The 22,802-nt window shown below is 39.7% G+C and overlaps 1 pseudogene; it reads left to right on the top strand.

Moving 5' to 3' along the window:
• The first annotated feature begins 21,058 nt into the window (after window positions 1–21,058).
• On the top strand, window positions 21,059–21,177 carry LOC112474174 (annotated as a pseudogene).
• The last annotated feature ends 1,625 nt before the right edge of the window (window positions 21,178–22,802 follow it).

Below are 22,802 nucleotides of genomic sequence, written 5' to 3' on the forward strand. Positions count from 1 at the left end.
TAAAACCGTAAAGTGAAGAGTGATCAACACCACCACGACTTGAAGTATGAAGAATATCTGTGGGTAATCTGCACGTTTAACATCATAAAAGAGACACGATGAAAGATTTCTGCTCAAGAAGCAGCTAAGGGTTTGCCTTCTCCTTCAGTATGACTCCCATTCAGCCCCTCTATTTATATATGTTAATATATTACAGTTTGAGATTTTCAGGTTATATTTCACAGATGACATTTTTAATCTGCCTCAAAATGTAAACATAGCAAGGGGGTTCTGCAGACACACTGCCTGGAGCAACTGTCAAATGGAAAATTCAGTGGAAAGTTTAGCCTGTCTCCAGTTTAACTAAGTTGAGGAATGCGGCAAAAACAGGTGTTGTCTGACACAAGCAATAATTATCTTTCACCTTGATGGATGTTAGTTTAATCTGTTCCTTACATGGTAGCTTGGTCTCAGCTGACTGAATTTAGTGCCAAAAAAAGCAGATGAGAGGGCAAGTGTGGCTGGTATGTGACACTATTTTCAAGACAAGGCTTAAGGGGCAGTTTTGATTGGTTCTCTTCTGTTTGCCCAATAAGTATTTAAATCTAAATGGATATCACAATACTCTGTTAATGTACTAACATTTTCATTAATGAATTTTAAAAGAGTTTCATCGAGAGGCTGATTCAATTCAATGGCTTTAATGGAAAAGAGAAATGAGTTACTAGAACATTTTCCTAAGACATGAATAGACCCGATATATTAATTCTCCAGGATAAATTACTCAGCTAGGGAAACTACAATGTTAGCTGATCATAAGCAGCCATATTCAAAATCTTTCAAACTGGAAGTCTTATCATGTAAGATCATATTCATGTATAGCTAGCTGTCCTAGAGAGGCCTGTCTGTGCTAAGGATGAAGCAGCATTGTCAATATGTGAGTCTTATGGAAGTTTTTTGTTTGTTTGTTTGTTTCTTTTTAGCAACGACAGGCAATTCAAGAAGATTCTGGTCTTAGCAATTTTTTGGACACAATCTTTTCAGAAGAGGAGATAGTCTGTCACCCCCAAATAGCAGTAATAAATACTGTAGATCATCTTCAGAGCAAGATCTATGAAGCTGATCATATTCAATTCATGGAATATTTAGGTTCCTTCCTCCCATAAAAGTCACTACAGTGTAGTGCGCAAGACTAAGACCCTGGATTGCCTGGATCTTGACTCCTTCGCCCACCAGCTGGGTGGCCTCGAACAAGGTACTTACATTCTCTAAGCCTCAGTTTCCTCATCTGCACAATTGGGATAATGATACTGCCCACTTCATGGGACTTCATATTATATTTAGAAAACATTACATAACCTCATGGGGGATAAAATGATGAATAAGACCCACCCAGGTGCATGTGTGCTCTCTCAAAGAACTTACAACGCAATGGGGGAAGTAGAGGAACATGAATTATTGCAGAATGAATGGGATAACGAGCAAGTATAATGCATAAATAAAGAATTCTTGGAGCAAGGAATGATTTATCCCAACCTGAGCTAGGCCTTGAAAAATGAGTAGGCTCTCCGCAGGAAGGGGACTGCCGCAGGTGGAGGGAGAAGAGCTGCCGCAGTGGAAAAGTGGAGAATAACACCCCCCGCTGCTGGAACAGTGTGAAGGAAACCGAGCGAGGTCTCTCCTAACATATACTCCTGCACCAAATGCAAAGTACAGGGACTAGTCGGACTTTTTTAGAAATACTGTTCCCATCGCCCTAGAACAGGCTGTTTGAACAAGTGTGGAGCAGAGCCATCAATTTGATGTAGAGGACTCAATTATGAGTTTTATACAAATCAGTGTCTTCTCTGGGCTCAGCCTCAGGATCGGAGGCCACAGGAACCAAAGAGCTGGTGGCAGAGCTGACAGAGAAGCAAGTCCTATGAGCGTATTACTCAGATGCCCCCATTAAAACCTCCAGTGAGCCCAATGGGTCACATTTATAGCCATATCCAAACTGTCAAGTCTTTCCTCAGCATTTCGCTCCCAACTATTCCTTCCAGGAGTTCCATCTAGAAGACTGCTCTCCAACAATAACGGCTAACATTTACTGAGCACCTACCATGTGTCAGGCACTGTTCTAGGCTCTCCACAATCTAGGATACTTTATGGAGAGGTGGAACTCATATTCCATGAGTCTATGCTCTCACTCGGGGCTGCACTGCCTCTCTGCCCTGTGATTGCTGTGCTTGTTATTGTCCTGACTCCTCCAGGGCGCTGCCTATGCTGTCACCATGCTCCTCCTGACCATCTAGCTCCAAGGATCTTCACTTCTCTGGGGTTCCCACAGCAGAGGTGTTGGGCTTGAGTGCTAGTTCTTACCTTAGCAGCCAGCCTTCTTCTAGGGCACCCTTTGGGGAGAGTGTTGGGAAGGAAGTGGGCATAGGGGTGGAGACAATGCATACCTGAAGACCCTTGATCCCTCGTAGCCCCAGTGTTTAATCTGACTATCTCTGGCAAACTTTTTCATGCCAGATGACTTTCTCTCTAGAGACTTGATGGTCCTCCCTCAAGCCTGACTCCCTTTGGGGACTTCTCTCCCCAGGCCATTGGACAGAACTTAATACATCCAGACTTAAATTGTGAGCCAAGTTCAAGTCTCTCCTCCAGGTCCAAATAAATAAGATGAGGTTGGGCCTCTTGTTCTGTGTTCCTAACTGGTCCATGAAAGAAAAACATTCTATGATAAGAGGCACTAGTGCCCAGAGCACACAGAAATGATTATCTATATCTCAGTCTCAAATTCCCTATTCCCTGGGGAAATAGCCACAGGCTTATTACAATTCTGAGGTCTCCCTAGAGGTCTAGGTCTGTGCTGAAAGGAGACAAAGAAGCCCTGCCTCACTCCACAGCTCAGCACGTACCTCCCGCCCTCACCTACCCATGCACAACCAGGATGCAGCTTTCACTTTATGACCAGGGCAAGATAGTCTGGTCTGATTAGGAATTATTAATACATAATGACTAAATCAATCATGTTTGATGATAAGTGCATGATGATATTAAAACTTTAGTGTTCTGAATGTAATAATATCTATCATTTGGGGGGCGTTTCCCATGCCAAGCAGTTTATAGAGTCTAACCTGTCAATTCTCTCAATAACAGTAAGCGAGTACAATGATTCTATCCATTTTTCGATCAGAAAATTAGCTTAGAGAGGGAAAAGCCGCACAACTAACAAGTGGCAGAGCCAGAATTTAAACGCATGATAGCTCAGAACTGAGTTGTTGTTCTATACACTCTAGACTCTCACCTTAACAGATGTGGAATTTAACGGCATGGGCTTGTAAATGAGCTTCAAACATTGTTGGTAAATTCAGAGACATGAATCTTAGTGTAAGAGCTAAATTTTTCATTTGTGTTTTCCTGGGAAAGGCCTTCTTATCCACTCACCCCAAGGAGTGATAATGTGTGCTTTTCTTCCCTGTGCCATACCTGTCAATGTCGACGGTCTCTGGTGGTCTCCCAGGCCCCACTTGGCACCATGGGGCAATGAGAAGAGTCACACCCCTGCAGTTCTCCTCGTCCTTGTCTTATGCAACAATAAAGCACTCTAACTCCTCTTCTCGTTTTTATTATTTAGTAAATTCAAGTTCTGGTTATTGTTTCAGTCTCATTTGCTGCTTCCTTTTCCTCTTCCACTCCTGAGTGGATGCCCCCTTGCCTGTTCCATTCTCAAGTTCAGTCCTGAGACACCTATTTTTCTCTAAGCCAGAGGTTTTAAGCCCGAAAGCCAATAGCTGGCAGAGCCTGAACAAGGGCCCAGGCCCAGGGCAGCCTAACTGCAAAGCTGACAACCAAAGAAGACACCATTTCTTGTGTCTTCTCCATGAGAAATGCCTCAAGAAAGATTATTCTGCTCTCCTTAATGAGGCCAGGAGATGCTGTGGGCCCATAGCAGTCCCCTTACCCACTCTGTGGGAAAGAGGCCATCAGCAGGGCTAGGAACAGTGAGGAGCTGAATTTCAGGAACCCTCCGCCCAGGTCAGCAGCTAACCTGCAGACCCCAAATTCAAACATGGAAGTTCAAAGAGCTTCACAGGCCCCAGCCATGTCAGCTCAGCCAAAGCCACAGAACTAGAGTGACATTACCCTAAAGCTGGAGTAAAATGGCAGCTTTGGAGAATCAAAGGCTCAGGAGAGAATGACATGATCAGACCTTAGTAAAGTGATGTCTGAAGTTGAACAGTAGGAGTGTGTCCCATTCCCACTGCTGTCACAAGACCTAGAAAATGCTTCTCCAACTGCCCCCTTCCCAAACCCTGGAAGAGGCCAGCCCTCCAACGATGATGATGGAAGGAAGACTCTAAGGTCCTTCTCTGGATTCCCTTGTTTCCTTCCTAGTCTCTATTTTCCCTCCACCCTCATGAACACCTGGGTCTTGTCTACTGCCCTGCTCCTCCCTCAGGGTATTGGTCCCATTTTGGAGGGGTAGAGCAGATCTTTAAGGTCTTCCAACCCCTAGGGGGCACTAGACCTTTCATTCTCTGTAAAACTACAGACAACTGCTTATCTTGGTAATAGGAGCCATAACTGATTCATTACCTTCCTCACAAAGTCCCATTTTCCATACTGGAAAGGGTGGGAAGGGACTGGAAAGAAGGAGATGAAGGCAGAAGAACAATTCAACCTACCTTTCACTCATCACCCTAGTAATTGCTTAAGTGTTAAGTGGCTCAGTCCTTCCAGAAAATGGACTCAACATAGTGCCTGACACATAATAAAAATTAAATGAATGTGTCAAATCGAATTAAAATTTACACACTAAACATCTATGTTTAAAGCTCCCAGAACTTAAAGAGTGCGAACTAAGTAAGCACTCTGAATGCCCATCTATACAACTGCACTAGGAACTTACATAGTGCGTGAACCACATTGTGACAAGTCCAGTGTAACGGCCCAGAAATAAAGGTAGTATATTTTCAATAAAATGGCAAAACTCATCAGTAATCCATAGGCCTAATGGGCCTCTCTTGCAGCTCACTATAAAAGCAGGATCTCTGAGGATTTAACACCAGGGTCAAACTCAGGTAAGTCAGGTGCAAGTAGCTCTCTTTCCAGGAAGGCTCTTCTGGCTTGGTTATAATCTAAGGATAAACCTATGGTAAAACCTAGAAACAGACCCAAACCCAAAACGTCTAGGGTGGGAAAAGAGAGAATAACATGCACTAAACCCAATGAAGCTAGACTAGAACAGTGAGAATTTAATACACATATGTATGTGCATTGTATTCACACATACATATACAACCACACACACACACTTTTTTAAGGGCAGAGAGTGACTGAATCCCAGCATTCTGGAAGTTCACTTTGACATAAGAAATAAACAGACAGAAATGAAGATCGACCATAGATGACTGCAATAAAGTTTTCCAACTCAACATTTAGTTGACTTAAACCTATATTTTTGAATGCTTGTTACATTTCCACGCTAGGACTGGAGATACAAAGATAAAAGTAACATTATCCCCACCCTTGAAAATTTTACAGTGCAGTAAACTATCACTTCCATTTCTCCGACTTCCATTTGCCTCTTCTGACGATCTTGAAACTTACACAGCCCTAGAACAAAAAATGTGATATCGTAGTCAATCTTCATTACTGATAAACTAGCCAAGGAAAGTTAAAACAAGCAAGAATTAAAAGATAACAACATTTATTGAATACTTTACTGGGTGCCAGCCACTGTGCTAAGTGCTTTACTATGCATTATCCCTTAGCATACAATGTGAAGTAGCCACTACTATTACTCAGCTTTACAGATGCGGGAACAGAGGGTGAGAGGGGCTAAAGAATTTGCCCTAGGTCATGTAATTATTAAATGAAAGAGCTGGGATTTGGACCTAGATTCATCTGACACCAGAGCAGCAAATTTTTAACGGCTAAGCTTTATTATCTCCCAAGGTGTCACAGTGGTTATTGGGGGTATCTCACAGTCATATCTTATTTGACTCTAAAATGATAGTCCCAAGAATGGAATGAAGAAATGCACATTGAAGGAAGTATTCAAATATCGGAAAAGATTGTAGTTCCAGCCAATTAATTAATTTTAAAAAATCTACAAAGCCTCCTAGACTAGGTGGGAACTACAGGATGAGGTGGGTATATGGGTAGATGGAAGAGCCTGGCTGGAGAAGGAAATGACAGTTCTAGTAAGTGGGTAATATATGGCTGGAGCAGAGAAAATGTGACTTTGAGTCAGGAAGAGAAGGTAGGAAGCAAGGAATCTTTCTCATTGACCACGTAGAGCCTTTGAAGGATCCTGAGCAGAAAAACAGCATAAAGGAAACTGAGGAGGCATTGAATTAGGGAAGGATAAGGGCCTGAAGGCACACAATGACAGAGTGGATGAGACAGGCCAATGCCAGAGTCAGAGAAGTCTCCGAATTTATAATCTGGGATGGGGTAAGAAGACCCAAACAGCCTCCAGACGCATTCCATCACACCTGAGCTGCTGGCACTGAGAATGGCATGAGTCGAAGGAAGCGAGGGTGGGAGGACAGCAGGGAGGGAGGGAGGGAGAAGGAAGGGAGCTTTAGTTGGATTTGGAGGCTGACCGGATGTGGACGAAAATCAAAGAGAAGACAGAGATAACTGACTGACTCAAAATTGAAGTCTGGATCTTGAACATGGTATTGTCATTAACAGAAAAAAGAAAGAAAAATAAGAAAAGAAAGCCAGATTTGCTGATTGGGGTCTGTGTGTTTCTTAGGGGAAGGAAGGGTGACAGAAGCAGAGATGCGTTTTATGTTTGGACACTTTAAGTTTAACAGACTAGAACCACCATTTGTAAATATTCCAAGTAACCCTGAAGCCTAGGAGAAATATCAAGGCTGGAATGTAAATTTGGGAGTCATCTACTTCAAGAGGATCAAATTATTCTTTGTGCCTAAAGCAAAAAAAAAAAAAAGAAAAAGAAAAAAGAAAAAAAATGAAAGAAAAAAAGAGACAAAAGCTGCTGCCTTTCTGATTGTGCCATTTTTTTTCAAAGTGAGGTGGACTTCGAGGAATGAACGTAGTTGGAACACATCAGTTATTGACTGTCCCTTTGACAAGTTTCGAATTTGACACTTTACGTACATTATCTCATTTTCTTTTCCTCCCCGACATCCCTATAAGGAGGGGGTTATTCCCCCATTTTACAAGGCTCAGAGAGGTTAACTAGATTGTACAAGGTCACCAAGCTTGTATATAGCAGAAGTACGATTACAAGTCATGTGAGATTCTAAAATCCAGAGTCACTTGTTGCAGTCACAGTACTAGGTCAATGACACTAGCTTACTGGTTTGCTCAAAGGTGAATGTCAGAATGGTCCTCTGAACCATTAGCCACCAAATGTAGACCCACTCAGAGACCCCGAAATGTGATTTTCAGTTTTCCAACTTGTAATGCTTGACTACGCATATCCCAAAAGCTCCTGGAAAATTCTTCCGTCGTAGATATTTGATCCTGGAAAGATGCCCATGGCCCATTCAGCCCCTCAGATCTGATTACAACGATGTTAGCAAAAATGGCTACCTTTGATAGTTATATTAAGAATTTTTTATCTCTTAAGAAAGTTGAATAAACGTATCATTCAAAAGACAAATTAATTAGAAAACCCCATTTATAAAATCAGTGTTTGCAATTGTTCATGGGAGGTAATTGTCCAGGAAGACTCTCATAGCGGCAAAGCAGCTCTGAAGCCAGTTCCTGAGAAGAGTACAAAGAATTCCTCCTTTTTTTATATGTGTACACGGCATGTAAGAACCAAGAGTCTTTTATGTTAAGTGAAAATGCCAAGTTTGATTCTATAACACATACTTCACTCAAAGACAATCATTCTGCGAAACAGAGCCGCCAATAATTGGACCCTTCCACAGCCTGGCACCTTTCTTTCCCCTTGGGAAGGAGCCGACTCCTAGAAATGCAGACAGCTCGTCCCCAGACACAGAGAGTCGTCACCAGCCTCTAATAACTGCTTGTCTTGCCAGGAAGACGGGCAAGCCAGGGCAAGCCCACGGCCTGCAGCATCTGTATCTGATTCACTCTCCTCAGTTAGCAAACTTTCTTTTTACCCTCAGAGTGAGGCAGATGTCAGACTGAACCCGTTTCACAGGCTCGGACCCAGCAGAGTCCATTTGGGATGCCATCCTCCATGCAGATGTGTAAGAGGTTCTTATTGCAGAGCCCTTCACCCCAGCCCACCCATATTTCCTGTAGCCCATGGGTGTCCAAACCCCACCATCACACACACACTCAACCTGCCAACTCCCCACACAGTACCAGCTACTCAGCTTATACACAGGTTGTTTCAAACGGACCCATCCGGGAACCCTGCTTTCATGGTGAGAACTGGAAGGTAGTTTAAAACCTAACTTTGAAGTCATGAAAAATTATCCTTGACAGTGTTTGAATGAGCAGAGTTGTCTTTGGGAAGAGTTGAATCCATTCGTTCATCAAACAATGAGTTATAGCTTTTTCGTGGGATGCCAAGATGTTTGTATTGTTTGTTGTTCCGGTTGTTTATTTTTGTTGGCTTCTACACTCAAACAGAATTTGGTTTCGCAAAAGCAGGTTCCCCAAATTAAAGGTATTTGAGATTTTTATGATTTCATTGCTAAGTGCAGCCTTTTATGAATGACTCTGGCCCCCTAGTGGCTGGGTAATCTACATGATACTATAGCCTCCATTTGAGGAACAAGAGCTGAAGCCAGACTTGGCAAGTTTCCTTCTCTAAGGAGGAACAGTGATGGACTCACAGGAATGACTGCCCCTCTTTGCCAGTGTAAGCCGGGCTGTAGATATATCCATCCTGGCTCAATAGATCCACGTGGACTTCTTGGCATTATGAATTAAGGATTTTTTTCTTGTTACTTAGAACATTGTGGAAATCCCTTTTCTGACTCTTTTTCATATGTGTTTTTAAAGGCAAGGACAGTGTCGTTTGAGTGCTTAGGGCTCAGTAGTACTAACTCTCATTCTACGAGAAGAGGAAACTGAGGCTCTGAGGTAGTCTAATAGCTAGCATGTGACAGTGTCAGGACTCAAATACATGCCAATGGCCAGTTCTCATTGATTTCTTTCCCTCCCTAGGTCATGGTCCCAAGAGTAAAGGCTGAGCGTTTCCAACTCAGCAAATCTTATCCATGTCCCACGGGCTCTGTAGTTTTCTTGTTTTATGATTCTCCCCACCAGCCACAGACCTTCTCACCTATATGTGGAAGTACGTAGCTCAGTGTCGGGGTAGAGGGTAGGGGGAGGAGGAAGAGAGAGATTTATAAGCAGTCGAGGATCTGTCTATATACAGGCAAACATGTGTATGTATTCCTCATTTACTGCGTACCTACTAACTGAAGGGCATACTAGGACCTGGCACAGAGAAAGTATTCAATTAATGTTCAGTGAACAAATGTCTGAATGAATTCATAAGCAAATTTCAAAAAATAAGAGTTTCTGCATTAATTTTTTTGTAGGAAACCCCAGGCGCTGCTAACCAGCTCTATGACCCTGAATAAAATACTTTCTCTGGCCACCAACCCATTCAGCTGGAAATGAGAAGTTAGTCTAAGGGAGCTTTTTGACCCTTCCTATCCAAGTATCCTGAGAATCTACAATGCTAGTTCGTGAATTTCTTATCAACAGAAATGCTGCCCTATGTTTGCTAGGAAGCTCTGCCATTCGTTAGGAGTCCTTGGTGCTCAGTAACTATATGTTCAATGACTGCCATGTAAGCTAGTTATAGCTGATTGCAGAGTAAGCCAAGAGTCAAATTTCCTAGAAAAGGAGTTTCCATTAAGTGAATTCCATTTTTCTCCTGGTTTCCGTCATCAGAAATTAATTTCTCTTGGGCTAGCAAGAAATCACAGCTGCAAGATATAATAAAAGCACACTTAGAATGTCAGCAATCAAAGAACACACACAGATTTCCATTTCCAGCAGAACAGTAGCTCAGATATCTTGAAACACCATGGCTATAAAGAATGTTTACAACGCTAGACAAAATATAGAAAACCTTCTTTAAAATAAAGCAATAAGTTTCCAAGAAAATAGGAGTACTTCACCTCCCTGAGGCCAAAATTAAAGCAGGAGACCAGAGCTAAGTGACAACTGCCACCACTGCCTATGCTAGGGTCATCTGGGTCTTCAGGTAGTCCATATAGGCTGAAGAACCAGACCACCCTGCATAAAGCCAGGACTCAAATAGGCTATGCCCCGAGAATAAAGTAATCTAGAAGAAAACCCACCCAACCACGGCAGACAACAAAAAAATGGTCATCTTTGCCCTGGCTCTGGGTAGAGCTAACAGAAATAACAAAAAAAATTTCCCTGAGACTTTGTAACCACAAATTTGGCCACACACAGAGGTTTGGAGCCACCAATTGTATTACATACATTGTCCAAAAAAAGGATGAGGAAAATTTTATTTAAAATAAAAAGTTTCAGCAAATGAGTTCACAACCAAAAATTACATAAAAGGAAACAAGCCCTAAAGTGTGAAAGACACCAGAAACAACCAATAACCAAACCCAATTCATAAGACTTCAAGTATTAGAATTACTAGATACAAAACATAAAATTAGACTGTCTAAAATGTTCTTAAGCATCTATGGCCATGCTACCCTGAACAAGCCCAATCCCATCTGATCTCAGAAGCTAGGCAGAATTGGGCTGGTTAGTACTTGGATGGGAGACCACCTAGGAAGACCAGGTGCTGTAGGGGTTTAAATTTTTTTTAAAAAGGAATTGTAAGCTGACAAGTTCCTTGCAATCTGTGAGGTCAACCAAGAGTTGCCTCGCCTAATAAATGAATGAATGAATGAATGAATGAATGAATGAATAGATCAATCAATCAATAAAACAAAATATTTTTAAGAAAAAAAGAATCAAAAACACGAATAAAAAACAGATCTGAAAATGAACCAACCATAACAAACAAAATGTTTTTAAGAAAAAAAGAATCAAAAACACAAATAAAAAACAGATCTGAAAATGAACCAACCATAACTTCCAGAAATTAAGACATAAAATTTAAAATTCAATGGACGTGTTAAACCACAGGGGGAAAATTCACAACTAAAGAAACCAAATAGATCTGGAGAAATTAAACAAACTTTAACTAATATTCAGCTTTAACTAATATTCTTATCCCTCAAGCCTCCCTTCCTCCGCTTAAAGAAAGAAGACCAAAAAATAAGAAAGAGAGGGTAGGTAAACAAAAGGATCATGAAAGGGTCCCCTAGATATCTAATGGATAATCCAGAAGGAAGTAAAAGAGAATGCTGAGAATTTTCCCAAATTGATATAATTCCAATCCTTTATTCAGGAATTCCAATGAATTTGAAGCAGGATAAATTCTAGACAAAGAAAAGATGTTAAAAGAAGTCAGAAAGCAAAGATGGAATCCTTCAAAGGAATGAAAATTAAGCTGACAGAAGACTTTACAACGATAGAAGTCAATTGACAGTTGAATAATATCTTCAAGGTGCTGAGAGAAAATAACTTTCAATCTAAAATTATGTACTTAGAGAAACTATCTTTCAGGAATGAGATTAAAGATATTTTTAGATAAAAATCGAGAAAATTTACCAACAGACCCGCTTTAAAAGTGCTTCTTAAAGGATGTACCTCATAAAGGAAAATTAACCCAGGAGAATGTCTGAGATGCAAGAAGGGAGATGAAGCACATGGTACACATATGAATGACTCTAAATAATTCTGACTGTGTAAATCAACAGCAACAATGTTAACGAGAAGCATTTCCCCTCTTAAAAAATGTCACGAAGCGCCACTATAAAATTTCTCTGAATAATATTCATTCTTAAAAGAAATCAAGGTGAAAACACAGCTTTAACTAATATTCTTATCCCTCAAGCCTCCCTTCCTCCACTTTCTCCACCTTTGGGGACATAAATTTAAAAGCAAAACTGGACAAAACTTACCTAAAGATGGAGGAAATGATCACTAGAGCATCAAACTCCATAAAAAAATCAGCGGGGTAATCTATGATGATCTGAGTAAAAGCACTTTCGGTGGCTGGCGAGGTTGGAAGTGAAATGGCAGTGAGGAACGAGGGAAAAGTGAGTAACGAGTGAGATGTCAGATGTGGGGTGGGTTCACCAGAGGACACAGAAGGGGCACAAGGACAAGCACAGAGGTCTAAGGGCGCTTTGTGTGTCTGCGAAGAGCTCATATGAGATCCCACTCTAAGTTGGGAGGCAATCATACACAGAGTAAACCAGGATTTACTCAGAAATTCAAACTTCAGAAGTACATAAATTGTTTGTAATTCCAAAGAATTAATATTCTTATCTTTTAAGACTTACTTCTTCGAGGTTTGTTTTAAGCTATATTTTTACTGAGTGCTGGCTCTACCAGTCATAGAGTACTTTACATAGATTATTATTTAATCCTCAAATAAACTTTACAAGGAGATTACTATTTTTATTCTTACAGGAAACCAAAGCTTAGAGAAGTTAATTTGCCCAAGGTCATGGAGCTAGCAGGGGATCAAGTCAGGACTTGAATCCAAGTTAGTCTGACTTCAAAGCTCATGTTCTCAATCATTACACTTTTTTGCTTCACTTACCTCTTTCTACTATAGGACCCTATCTACACTTTTTTTTAAGTGTAGACCACTATATGATAGTAAAGCATCTGTGTATATATGCATATACACACAACTATACATATTTAATTTATATTACCATATGTATGTTTTATATAATATATTAATAAAATATCTTATTTATATTATGTTATATGTGTATATATTATTTAATTTATATTATTTAATTTAATACAAGGTAATAGCTTAAGGACTTTCATTAACTCTGTAACCTAAAGTCTGAGACATTATTATTTGAGGACGTTTTATGTCTTATTTATCTTTGTCTTCTTTGTATTTAGCACACAGCAATTGCTCAATAAATGTTTGTTGAATGAAGTTCTATAACTTTCTCAATAGCCTGAAAACACTTTCACACTTTTGGATAAAGATCGTTTAGAGATGTTTAATAGGTGTTGGAGTATGCCAGTAAGGTAAGGATTAAAAAACAACTTCTCAAAACATGATCCAAAAAGCGTGGATGGAGCTGGGAGAAATGGAATCTACCTTTAGTTCTGTTGTTAGCTAATTAACTATTTCATTTCTCTACAATTGTATAAATGCAGTGGTATAAATATTTAACAATGGTAAAACATGGCCCTAATTTGTATAACTTGCCAGTTTCTATAGTGTAAATACTCCACTGTGGCTGATTTCTAAGTAACATGACATCGCTTTGTCATCAACATCTGTGTTGACATCACTGTAAACAGAGCTGGTAGGAAGAAAATGATGTAAACCATCATTTTCTAGTATTTCTACCACATAAATACAATAGACACAGATAACTTCAAGAGCTTCAATAATAGTAAAATATAGTAGAATAATTAGGAAGTGATGAGTTTTGAGTATATATGTTCTTTGTTTACTTAATACATATACTTTAATTATAACTTAGTTATGTTTATGTAATTTTATTTTTAATAATGCCTATGTTTAACAACCAGGTACAAAATTCCTGAAAATTTAACAATCCACTCTCACAAGCCAACAGCCCTAGCACAACACTGCTACTCTAGATCTCATTTTTCTCATCTATAAAGTTTTAGGAACTATTCCAAGGGAACAGCTAAGGATTTGTACAAAGATTAAACTACAAGAATATTCATCACATTATTTATAAAATCAATAAACTATGAACAAGTCTCTAACAATAAGTAAGTTAATAATAATAATAATAGTAACATTCATTGAACACTTACAGTGTGTCTGGCACCCAGAGCTTGGCAGGACAGGCTCTCTCTTGCTTGTCTCCAGTTAACAAGCTCTGATTGACCATGGACCATCCTTCTGTCAAACATCCTGCCTGTGGTGAGCTGAATATCTGGCCTAGTTGCCTCTCTCTAGTAACTCCTCCATACTGTTCCTACAATGAGCGATGTGCTCTTTAAAAATAAGGTGCACTTGTCCCAAGCCTGCTGATGCCCACTTTACCGTGGACTCTAGAACAACACAGAGGTTAAGGCCACTGACACCGGATGTAGTTGAAAATCTGCCTATAATGTGTGACTCTACAGTCGGCCCTTCCCATCCTATCAGTAAATTCAACCAACCTGGGATGGAAAACAGTGATTTTCCATCTGTGGTTGGGAATCCGTGGTTGGGACTGCGAAAATACTGTTTTAGATCCGCGGTTGATTGAATCCGCAGTTTTGAATCTCGCCAATAGAAAAGGTGGATTGCATTTATCAAAAAAAAAAAAAAATTAGTATATAAATGGACCAGTACACTTCAAACACATTTGGTTCAAGGGTCAACTATCCTTGTTATGGTGTGTGTGTGCTAATTAACTACTAGGTACAGCAAAAAAATGGGAATGTTAAGAGATAATTACTGTTTATTTGAAATTAATTTCAATGCTTTGGAAAGAGTCCTCAAGATGAAAAAGCTTTCAAATTAGGTGTAAGAAACACAATTCAAAAGATGGGAGAAATAAATATAAGAGACTGTGTAGTCAAGGTACGCATTTATACGAAAAAAATTACTTGTCATTTATTTAAAATTCACATTTAACTGAGAGTCCTGTATTTAACTGGTGACTCTACTGATGACCTTTCTACATACTCCTCATCCTAAGGACCCCCAAATACCAGCTTTGCTCATAGGAAAATGTTTTATCCTTACAGTAACCTTAGCATCCATCTAGATCTCTATCTGCCAGCAGGAAGAAAAGCATTCGTTTTCTCCAAGACAAGGATCCAGCTCCTTCCAGCCTGCAATGAAGGGCTTCCCTAGAAGGTAACCTGAGCAGCTGACTCTGGGAGAGCCAGAGGGCCCCATGAAGTCCACGACGCTGCTCAATGCTCGGTGGCCGTGAAAGGCAAGGCATGGCCCAGAAGATAACCTCTCTTACTCGACACTTTTGCCCAGGAATAGCCTAGGTCTTAACCAGGGCTGAGAAGCCAACCCCAACTTCCCACGAACCCTCCAGGGCTCTCCCGAGCCATTTCTTTTATTGAGCAGTTCACCTCACACGTCCAAATCCCTTTGAAATCCCCACTCTTGGATTAAACAACCTGTTTTCAACTGCAAAGGAAGTCATGTATATATCCTTCAAATGAGTTCAGATCCCAGTTAAACAGGAAAAGGCCTTACCCGGTCAATTCTGTCCCAGAATAGAAGGTTAGATATTGTTTAAAGGCGCTAGAGCATTGCACAGAACACATGTGTGTGAAGTTTCCCTTGTCTTAAGGTCCTTCTATTTGGACGATGCATTTTGACATCCCCATAAAAGGTGAGGTTGCTTCTGCAGTGAGGAAATTACCCAGGATTAGGGGAAAAGGTAAAGGATGGGAAAACCCCTTTGGAGCACCTCACATGCAATAATAGCTGTGATGAAAATGACCCCAATTTTGCCTCTTTTCGCTGGGGAGTAAGAGAGGAATTTAACTTCCCGACATTTTGAAGGAGCATCCTTGGTACTAGTTTGGGATGTAGGGGATTTCTAACTTTCAGAAAAACCTATAGGTTTAGGTGGAGGTGGCATGAAAGCCCAAAGCTGGAAATCACACCTGGAAACTTGATGGTTTGGAGTTTAAAAAGAATGTTATTCGATAGTGGAAAAATAGGATTGCAAAAATAAATGAGGTGCCTCATGGATAGAACTCTCTGTTACCGTTAAACATGACATTGAAGACTAGTTAATGATGTGAGAAACATTTGTTATATAATTAAGCAAAAAGTTACAGTACATGTGCAATAATAATTCACCAAAATGTGGGCAGTAGTAATCTCTGGTAGAATTACTGATTTTCTTCTTTTTCACTAATATTCATTTACTTTTTCTTAACAATAAGCATGAATTGCTCTTATAAAATAGCAAAAAAAAAATTTATTCTATACATATTAAAAATCTTTAAACACTCCAGAACCTAGAACTGTGCTTTTAATTCATGCAAAAACCAAAGAATCAAAGATCTACTTAAAACCAAACTACTGCAAGGAAATTCAGCAAGGCTTCGAACTACTCTCTATAAGTAAAATTTTTGAAATGTAGAGATTTATAGACTCTCTGTGAAACCAATGAGAGTATGCATGAGCTACAAAGATCACAATGATAACACAAATGAACAGTGAATATCTCCAGAACTCTTACTTACTCTGTATCAGGCATCAGGTCGAGCACTGGATTATCTCATTTAATCTTTTAACAACCCTAAAGTAGATACTATCAATCGTGATTCCCAGTTTTCAGATGAGAAAACTGAAGCTTGGAGACCAAAACTGACTTGCCTAAGGACCTATAGCTAGCACAGACAACCTTGACCCTAGTCCCTGCATATGTGCAAATCCTTTCATTTGACTTTTCTGAGTGCCCCACCCTCTGGACAGCTGGCTCCAACAAGTAGTGTCTCTTGCCCATATTAGGGCAAAATCCTGGCTTAGCTGTCAAAATCAAGGTCTTTCTAAAACCTAAATTATCAGAAAAGACACTCAGTAAAAGCTCAGAGAAAATGTGTACTTCATTCAGTAGTTATGGGGGGCAGGGCTAACCCACATCTATAGTCACACGCACCAGAACCAATGCCAAAAAAGGTTGAGTTTGGTCAACCAGCTGGTTATTTGTAGAATAACCAGTTGGCTCACTGATTTAACTGAATTGCATTTTTTAATGTTGTAATTTGTCGCTTGATTTCAGCTGCCCCCTATTCCCACTCCTGCACCCTTCCCCCAACCCAGGGAGAAAGAAAATCAAAGCGGTTATATAATAAATTCAGTCTGAACAATAGGCCAGGAAACCCAGCCTAACAACCAGGTGTTTCTCCATGTGACAATCTTTTCATATAGGATTTGGATTTAGTATTTTTCTCCCTGAGTTGATGCCCTGTCTTTGTGAATTAAGTCATGCCTGTTTGAATATTTTGTCCTTGAAAAACGACAACACAGAACTACACTTGGTACGCTCCTCCTGGGGTCCACGAGCTCCCTTCCCCATTACCTAGACAAAATTAATGCAGTCTTGACCTCTAAATCTGAAGGTATTTACCACCAAGACTATCAAACACGCTGCTTGTGACTTTTAACTCTTGAAATGATCTCAGCCCAGATCTCACTAGCAACAAGACAGTGAGGTCTATTTAGAGAGAGCATGAAAAGCCGAAGGTATGAAGAAGCTGGTGGCTTCCCCACACACAGGCCTCCTTCGCGTCAATCAAGGAAAGGGTGTGTTTCAGGTGTCCAGCTTAAAGGCAGTACGAAAACCCATGGCTCCATTCCATAATTCTTACTCACTACTAAGGCCATGAGGCCAGGATATACATTGAAAGCCTCTTTAATTCAAAGACCTGTTATCTTTACTTGACCTTATTTCCTGTCATTGGCGAGAATCAAGCTGCTTCTATTCCCCCTAATAGCCATATAGTATAACTCTTGCTGGGAACGACCGCTGTGTGTACCTTCCTTTGTGGCAGGCCGCAATCTTGGGAAGTAATACGTCTGTTTTGAAAAGAGTCATTTACAGCCTGCTGTTTGACCTAAGGGATCCCGGAGCCCACCCTTTTCTGGCCTCATACACTGTATTTCCTTCCTGGGTTTTCGCAGATTTAATGCAGCACAGGTGGTGGTGTGCTTCCAAACCAGGTGTCTGAGTCCAAAGACATTTGCTAAAATATTTGGCTCGTATTTTTCTTTTTGGCTTGGAATTTCACACCATGAACTGCGGAGACTTGGTGATAACTTCATTTTTTACGGCATGTTTGACTGTCCTTTACACGGTCTTTCTTCCCTGCAATTTAACACCCCTAGAGATACTATAAAATCCTCACAGTTTATTGACCAACACTTTTCAATGTCGTGTCGATGCCAAACACACAAACTGATTGCTCTCCAGTTGATTGGGTGTGAGGCTGGGGCTGCAACTACCTGATTGGGTCACAGGAGGGCAGGCCGCAGAGAAAAAACACCTGGACAGGTGTGTGCCTGGAAACAGAGAAGGTCATTATGCTGGTCACATTGCCCAGTGATCCTCTATCACCACAGAGCATCCAAAGTACAGATTTTAACAATGTTTGGTATGAGAACAAGCCAGGGACTACATGAGCTTCTATAGGCATGCCAGTAATAAAATTAATAAAAATAACTCGAATTTATTGAGCATTGATTATGCTCCAGCATAGCACTTGATGAACAATGTCTCATTTTATCCTCATAATAAACTTTTGAGGTAGATGCTGTTCTTAGCCAATTTTTAGAGATGAAGAAACAGACTCAGAAAGAATAAGTAATTTGACCAAAGTCACCTAGCTTATAATTGGTAGAATTGGGTTCAAATCCAGCTGATTCCAGACCCACACTCTTTACTGACTATGCCAGTCCATTCTGGGTGTATACGTGCACCCAAAACATTTACTGCAGGATATATGAACACGTCAAAGCTATGAAATTATTGCAGATAGTCATTGACATGACACTACAAATGATTCCTCACTTGGTCTAATTTCCTCAGAGGTTCTATTTTTCAGTAATACCTACTCTACTAAACCCTATTCTGTAGAGACAGCTTTACTGTGGACAAGTTTCAGATTGTTGACCTCATATGACATTTTGGTGGAAAATACTGGAATGGGTTCTACACCAAGTTCTCTCACTCGCTAGTTTGAGAACTTTGGCAAAGTCATTTAACTTCTCTGAGAGGTATAGTTAGGGGGGACCATATTTCCAGTTTGCCCAGAACAGTGCCTATTTATATTTATTGTTCCATTGTAACTACTAATGGTTCCCCCTTTTACTCTCTAAATCCTTCCGATCTGGATGATAAGTTATATGGTCACTTAAGTACAGTGTTCATCTTTTGAGGATATTTCCCATTCTTTTGGAGCAGCACTTCAATGTTTCTGAGGAATCTTCACGCCCCATATGATTTAGGTAGCCCAAGGTGGCCAATTAACATTCTGCACTCTCCTGGCCACAGTGATTGGTTCAAAGCTAAGCATGTGGTCCACATCTGGCCAGTGAAGGTGGACATGCAGGACTCTTATAGAAACTATCGAAGAAGAGACCCTCTCTTTCCAGAGAGGTTGCTGGGCTGGTAGGATTTAAGCCTAGAATTGTTAGCAGCCACTACATGAGGAATGAGTGCCAGATAAGGAAGCTGTGCAGACAATAGAACTGAGAGGTGGAAAGAACCGGCCGCCTGTTAGTACTGCTTGAGCCGTGGCCTGAAGCCAGGTATATGCAGGGACTTCCTAGTTAAATGTGCCAATAACTTCTGTTTGCACAAGCTAATTTGACTTGGGTTCTGTCACTTGTAACTAAAAGAGAGTTGACTAAAAAAGAGGGGTTAGATAAGAACATCTCAGTGCTGGCACACCAGGCTTCCATTGAGAAATAAATTCACACATGCACGCGTGCGTGGGTGGGCGCACACACACACACAGAATTACATAGAGTTCCAACACCGAGTAAACCAAGGCATTACCCAGATCTTTCATACACTGGTAGTGCTTAGAAAAACATCGAACCTAATCCAGTGGTTTCCTAACTGCTCCAAGGAGACCTGGGTTCTAAGAGTGAATCTCAGTGGCTGTGATAGGGGGCGACGTGGTGGGGGCATGAAAGTCAGGGAGAGAGCATGAGATGGGGCCAGGCTCAACAGCTGTCCCCTGCTTCACCCAGAGCAGCCACTGTCACCTGTTTTATATACATTAGGATTCAGCATGAGAGTTCATGGGCGGGGCGGGGGCTTAGAAAAAGGATTCCATCGCTCTAAGAAGACTGAAAAAACACTTATTTGGTAAAAACCTATCATTTTAAAAATGATGATACCAGAGTCCAGAGATAGTAAAGGATAACCCCCAACCCTCCCTCTCTCTATCCCCCACCCCTTCCCTCTGACCCCCTGACACCCGGCCACACGTAGTTGATAGGAGAGAGAAAACCTGAACGCTGTCTGGTTCTCTTTGACCTCACAATGGTTTCCTTGGTATAATAAAAAACTCTTTACCTCACAGTGTTATGGAGACCAAATAGAGTTGTATTTATGTCATAAGCCATATATATTTATACATTATGTAAGTACAATATAAATAAAATTTTCTGTTTCTTTGCTTGTTTAGTGTCTGTGTCCCTCACTAGATTCGAAAGTCCCTGTGTGAGAGAAGTAGGTAGATGGGAACCCGGCACCTTAAACACAGTAGGAGCTCTCAAAAAGTTGTTTTCAAAAAAGTAAATAACCAATTTACAGATGGTAAACAGTCGTGTGGGAGAAATAATCAAAATCCAGATTGCAGGAAATTCTACAGAACAAATATCAGTTTCTTTAACAAATAAATCTCAAGGAAAAAAATGGAGGAGGAATCCACAGATTAAGAGAGATCTGAGGCATATATGAACCACATGCAATGTGCAGATCTGATTCAAACCAAGTGAATGTTAAAATTATGAGATAATCAGAAAAATTTCAAAGACCGTATGGATGTTGGTTAATAACATTATAATCTTTTTTAGTTGTGTTTCTCTGAGTTTCTATCACTTAAAAATACACACTGAAATATTTACAGCTGAGATGATATAGCATCAGAAATCTTATAGAAGTAACCTGTAGGGGAGAAGGGGAAAGCGGGGTAGATATGAAAGAAGATTGGCCTCACGATCGTTTTTTTGAAGCTGAAAAAGCCTTTCTGAGCTTCATGGGACTATTTTGCTATTTTCGCGTATGTTTGAGATTTTTAAATAATAATTTAGAAGGGAGGAAAAGAAAGAGAAAGGAAATAAAGGAAGATCCCAGCCTTTGCATACAAACTTGGATTCAAATTTTCACTCTTCCAAATACCAGCTGAGACTCAAGGTTCCTACTTATCAATTCCTACTTATTGTCAGTTTCCTTAACTGTGATGGGACTAAAAATAGCACTTGTCTCCTAGTATGGGTGATAAGAATCAAATGAAATCATATATGTAAATTGTGTCTAATAAATAGTATGTAAAACTGGTAACTGTTATTAAAACCAAATGTGTCTATGCCCATGCTATCCTGAACAAGCCTGATCCCATCTGATCTTGGAAGCTGAGCAAGATCGGGCCTGGTTAGTACTTGGATGGGAGACCACATAGGAAGACCAGGTGCTGTAGGCGTAAAAAATAAAATAAAAAAATTTTAAAAATAAGGGTCATAAGTTGACAAGTTCCTTGCAATCTGTGAGGTCAACCAAGGGTTGCCTTGCCTAAAAAATAAAAAAATAAAAAATAAATAAAATACCAAATGTTAAACATGTTATCCAAGTATAAGTGCTAAAATATTACATTTTAATAACAATAATAACTTAAATTGCAGAGTACTTAATAGATATCTAGTACTGTTATATATGTTTTATATGTAAAAACTCTTTTAATCCTCATAAAGTGAATCCTCTTTAACAAGATTAAAGTTTATAGTAAATAGTGACATTATAAAAAAGTGGCAGACACTGATGGAAATTAAACTTTTAAAAATGAAACTATATAAAAATAAGGTTATTTTATTTTATATTAAACCATATTTGGAAAATAATAGCAAATGTGCTTTAATTCATAGAACAACAAATAACTAAGTTTCAGGAGTTTTGGCACATTTTTCTGGCAACATTACATGATAGCATAATAGTAATATTCTTCATTTCACAACTTATTTTGCAGCACAGTCATTAAAAAGTCATTCTCACAAAAGTAGTCATCCATTTTCTAAAGAATTTCTTAATATCTCATATTCAAATCATTTTCTTTTGAGGCATCCTGTCAATTTTCTCTCCTTCATTGGATAAGTGAACTGATTCTGCCAGATCTATATTTGTTAAAAGTTTTGTCTGAAACCATAGGAATTCTCCAATATCACCCTTCAGAATGCTTCACGAAATCCTGCATTTTTGCAAGATTTTTTAAAATGATTTTAGCTAGGATAGATGCTGATGTTAGGTTAGATGGAGGGGGGACAGAGGTATTCAAAGGGGCGTTAGTTTTATAAATTGTTAGTTATTAGGGAATTCTTCTTCCCTGTGCAACCTGCCAATTTTGGGGACTAGAATACTGGATCTCAAATGACCCTCTATACTGTGAAAGTTTCATGTAGGGCTATACTCCCAAAAAGTATTAGAATTGATATTTGAGTAATTCAGACCAAAATTATTTGGCCTACTTATCTTTATAATTCCCCTTAAAATCTCTATTTCTCTTTGATTTTATGGATGTAAATTAAACAACCTTCCTCTTAAACCTTTTCAAAGGTGGACAGGGATGGGAAGAGTACCAGGGGCCACCAAAGGGAAGATTAAGAAATTAAACATGTACCTTGGTCTTTTATTGCTTGATGTTAACCAAAATTCAAACTCTTGCCACTTAACCAGAGAATCCCTTTCAATTCAATTCACGCAAATAAATATTTCAGCTCTAACATACAAAGTCAAATGAGGAATGACACCATAGGGAGTGAAATATTGCTATATTTTAGTCATACCACCAAATGTAAATATAATCTCCATTGATTATTTTAAATAATGTCATTATGTAAAAAATCTGAGTAGTATTTGACAGATATCAGGAGGAAAGTACATCAATATACCCCGAGAGACTTTACTTCCTGAATCACATAAAGCCTTGTGAAAATAAACAGTTTACAGCCAAATGAGTTTATATCCATGAATATGAAAACCTGCCTTTGTCAATAATGACCAAACTTGCCTGAGCACATCAGATCACATTTTGAAGCATGTTAAAAATAGATTCTC

This window comes from Pteropus alecto, unplaced genomic scaffold (genome assembly GCF_000325575.1).
Source record: "Pteropus alecto unplaced genomic scaffold, ASM32557v1 scaffold88, whole genome shotgun sequence".
Taxonomy (NCBI): Eukaryota; Metazoa; Chordata; class Mammalia; order Chiroptera; family Pteropodidae; genus Pteropus; species Pteropus alecto.